Source organism: Odontomachus brunneus, unplaced genomic scaffold (assembly GCF_010583005.1).
Source record: "Odontomachus brunneus isolate Ranch 3 - 2012 unplaced genomic scaffold, Obru_v1 Obru_scaffold_027, whole genome shotgun sequence".
Lineage (NCBI taxonomy): Eukaryota > Metazoa > Arthropoda > Insecta > Hymenoptera > Formicidae > Odontomachus > Odontomachus brunneus.
In genome coordinates this window covers 2,476,050-2,480,469 of record NW_022639477.1, presented here as the reverse complement: position 1 = coordinate 2,480,469, position 4,420 = coordinate 2,476,050, and the positions used below count along the sequence as shown (strand labels likewise).

At 51.8% G+C, this 4,420-nt stretch overlaps 1 protein-coding gene and 1 long non-coding RNA gene across 13 annotated transcripts in view; both read right to left on the bottom strand.

Moving 5' to 3' along the window:
* LOC116842723 (mRNA decay activator protein ZFP36L3-like) overlaps positions 1 to 4,420 on the bottom strand; it is a 442,334-nt gene that overhangs the window by 122,210 nt on the left and 315,704 nt on the right. The gene's annotated exons all lie outside the window — the stretch shown is intronic.
* The window catches only part of LOC116842732, a 55,839-nt gene continuing 53,141 nt past the window's right edge, over positions 1,723 to 4,420 (bottom strand). The window contains exon 3 of the long non-coding RNA XR_004377766.1: positions 1,723 to 2,484. This is a non-coding gene — a long non-coding RNA (uncharacterized LOC116842732). The remainder of the gene's footprint in view (positions 2,485 to 4,420) is intronic.

Genomic DNA, 4,420 nt, shown 5'->3' with positions numbered 1-4,420 from the left:
GGGGGGGGGGGGGAGAAGGAGAGAGAGGAACGGGGCAGAAGAACGGGTACAACGACGAGAAGACGAGGAGAAAGATCTCGTGTTAAAAAACGCGGACGAGGCAGAGGTTAAGGAGAGCCGCACGCGTCCGAAATCTCAAGCAGGTCGTCCTCGTCCACCTAACGGTTACCTTCGTTTGTAGCTGTCTAACTTGCGTCCTCCCTCCGTCGCCCCTCTGAACCGGCCGACGGAGCAATTCCCGAAGGTACCCGCGACCCCTTCGTGCGTTTTAACCCCGCGCCCTCCGACTCACCACGAGCGGAGCTCTTCTTTATTTTCGGCTGCTCCCTGGCTCGATGCCCGATGCGATTTTTACGGGACACCCCGATGAGCGCGCGCGATAAGTGGTGGTAGGGTGGCCCCGGCATTCGTTCATTACCATTCATTACATTAGTGTACGCGATGCGTGAGGTCGGATTAGGGTTAAAGGGTTCTGTCGGGTCAAAGCTCGCTCGCGGTCACTCGATGGCTCTCGCGGTGTAATTACGCATTTGCACAAATTACAAAGTTTAATCAGAAACTCAATTAACGAAATATTCACTGTGGGGAAATTGAGAAAAAAAAGCACCCTTCGCGTGACTTTCCCGACTGTGTAACATTGTTTCCGGGCACCGGCCGTGTTTTTCTCACTCGCAAGAAGAGCGCGACAGATCTAGGATGCACCGCGTATATTCGATAAGGCCGCACGGCGAAGCGGTAAAGCCGGAACGAAGTTTCCGCCTAAACTCGCTCGAAAAATAAGGGAAACTGCCTGGCTGCAGTTGGAGTACCGACACGTGCCACTGAATCGAAGATAAGCATTAGGGTCGACCTACTCGACATCTTATGCTGCGCACATGAAGGAGGAGGAAGGGGAGGAACGAGAAGTCCGATTCGCGTCACGAGTCCAGAACTTGAAAGTGCCATCCGCGATCCCGTTTTCCGCTCCCCCCGGTGTGTCGCCGACCGATCGGTCGTCGCGGCAATCCTCTCTCGCGCAGCTTCGCATGCGAGCGAACTTATCGGGAATAATAAATTCCGCGATGAGACGGGGATCAGGACGGAATCCTGGGCGATCCGGTACGATCGGCCTACCCGGCCCGGAAACAGTTTAAAGCCGACGTGGAAAACTCCGCGGAAAGAAGCGGGCATAATGCGTCGCGGCGCAGAGAAGCGAGGGAGAGGCACGTCGCCAACCGGGCGAACGGAAGAGACAGGGAGAGAATGAGAAGGGGAGGAAACGGGGCGAGGGGGGGGGAGGCAGAGAAGAAATTACATCGTTTGAATACACGCTCCATATCGCCGGGGACTTTTAGTGAACTGCGATACGGAGAGAGGGCTGCTAGTGACTAGCGTTATCCAGCGAGGAGGGTGCGAGCACCGACGACGTCGCGTGCGCGCGAGCGCGAGGCAGATGGCGGAAGTGCGAAGGACGAGGAAGGATGCAGGGGGTGAAGGGCAAGCCCGCTTGCTGCTGCTCGTGCCTAGGTGTGTATATCTTGGCCGAGACATGAAAAATGCATCTAACGGCCCTCGAGGCACTTCGCCATTCAAGTCCACGGCTATCCTCCTGCCAACCTGCCACCACTTTTCAGATCAAAAGTTACCTGCTCGCGTAACTTTCCCATGCGCGCCGTCTACTAGCACCACCGCCGCCGCCGCCGCCGCCGCCGCCACCACCACCACCACCGTCATCAGCATCGCCATTCCCGTTCTCTCTCTCTATCTCTCTCGATCCTCTCCAACCCTGCTTTGCCACCCTGCCACGTCCAGGGAAAGCCTCTGCCTACCATTCGCTTAACAAAGCACGCGAAACTCTATTACACGCCGGTGCATCCCCGGCTTATGTATTTACCCGATGCGACGTTAGGTACGCACCTACATGGGCGTGAAACGTTCTCCGCGTTCGACGTGTCGTAACGCCTACCGACGGTCGCGTGGATTACTTTCGCGGTTTTAACCGGACGTCCGTGTCGGTTGTCGAACCGAATTCCGTCGCGGGCGAGTTAACCGCGTCGTTAGTGTGTCTCGTACGTAAGAGCGACACAGACAAATCGCGTGCCTCCCCCTCTCACGACTCCGAAACGATAATCTTTTTTTAACTTGCTTAAACTCGCAACAGAACGGTTGACGATCGAGAGGAGATGGTTGACAACTTGTAGCAATTTTTAAGAGGAAAAGCGGATTTCTCTTGTATAAAACTATCACTGTGTGATATATGATTTATTTTCTCTCGATGCTAGATCGCGAACGATACGTGCTAAATATAGAATCGCCAGCGAAACGCCCTTATCAACGAGATAACGAGTGTAACTCGCGTGGAAGTGCGTGATTAAGCGAATTATGCGTCACGAGAGTTTCGAAAGTGATTAATTTACCTTCTGCCCAGTCACCGTGAAAGCCGCCCGGCTTTCGAGGGAATTAATCCTCGAGGAAAATGTATGTACACGGCGCGTTTGTGCTTACCTATAACAGAGAAAAAGAAGAAACATAAGCATAAACAGAGAAACTTGACGAGTCCGCGGAAATATAGTTGCGCTTAAACGTCCGTAGGATTGCGCGTATGCAAAATGAGCGGCGTATCTGAGACTTGAAGCGGCGTTAACCCGCGAATTTCCGCGGAATGCAAATTGACGGCATCCACACACACACATACATTACACAGAGACACAACCGAGTCATCTCTCTCTCGTATCACGCCCTCTTTTTTCCCCTTTCTTTGCACTGGCGCGCGCGAATGCTCCCGGCCGCTAATTTGTTAGAAGAGAGGCGGCTTTTAGACCACCATCCGTTATTAAAGCGCGCCTATTACGCTAATGACACCTGTCGTACATATTATATAATTAGCGCGATACGTTTGTTATTGCCGGTACACACAAGCGGCCGGAACGAAACCGTTCGCTATCATGCGCTATTATTTGCGATCTCTTGTTTACCGTGTATTTAACCAATTATTCGTCCGAGACCCGCGGGCGTAAAAGATCGCAATTCCCACTTCGCCGACACGCGCTCGACGAAACCGAGTCGAGAGATAACGCTTCGATGATACTTGTCGCTCTCAGTGTTGCTTTCGCTTCTTTTTGCAAAAAGAAACATTTAATGAACTTGCGGGGAATCTCTTTTCCGCTGGAAGAGAAACGAGAAGACAATTTCCGCTTCGCCCACTTGTACTCGGCTCGGAACTTTTATCTCAAATTACAAGTTCATATATTGGAAATTGTCGATCGCGTATCTGATCGAGTTTAACGCGCTCGAGGATGCGAGCAACGCGATGACGTGCTGGACAACGAGAAAAGAAAAAAGATCCGCGATAGATTCTCTTCAGCCTCCACCTCGTGAAGATAGGGTCAAGAAGTGGCCGGATGACATCTCGAAAATTAAGGCGCATGAGTTACGAGTCGCGAATTGTGTCGCGCGCGCACGCCGCGATATAAGTCTCTCCTGAAAAATCCGATAAACGGCGGCCCGTGAAACGCGACCGGTGAAATTTGGCGCGGCGACCCCATTCAAATTTTTCGAGCCGGCGACTAATTCGAGAACGTCATAGATACACGCGCATGTATCACACAGGCGGCCCGGCGGTTACGCATATATCCCTCCGACAATGGGAACCGGGGTCGGTTATCTCGGTTCTTTGTATTCAAATTGCCGCGGAAATACAGCCGGCAGATTATGTGGAATAGGCATTTATCGTGGGATTATGAAGCCCCATATTGTAATAATAATACGATATTACTCGGCGCTTTTAATTACTTTTTCGTACGTTTCCCCGTTAATCGATGACGGAGGATTGCGAGGCGGCGAAACAGAATAATTACCGTTCCGTCGTGCTTCACGGTGCATTTAGGCGCGGCCGTGTAATAATTATACTTAGAACGCGAGAGGAGAGAGCGAAAAAAAAGGAAGAGGGGAAATTATCGACACTTTACGAGCCGCGGCGGAAGAGTGGTCGGTAACGATCAATTGCGCAATCGTCTTTTCGCCAATGAACCGAGACCAATTCTGCCGCTCGCGGCCTCCGATTGCACACAGCTTCGCCCTCTCGCGCGCCTTTATGGACGTAATAGATATAATTAATTCTGGTTCTGGTTTCCATTACGCTCGTAGCGAATTTCACTTCGCGAGAGCGATTTCAATCGCGAGAAATCGCGCGTGCAGTCAATGCGGAAAACGCTGTTTAGCTGCGTATAAATTTTTGGCAGCCGGCCGTGTCGTTTCTTACAACGAGCGATGGGAGATCCCAGATAATAACAAAGTTATGAGACTCCATTAAGGGACGGTACAAACGCAGCCACTGTGCCTGATATAAACGATAATCCTCTCAAACCTTCCCCTGTCGGCTCATGATCGTCGCTGTCGACATCGTTGATTCATGGCGTACAAGAGAGAGAGAGAGAGAGAG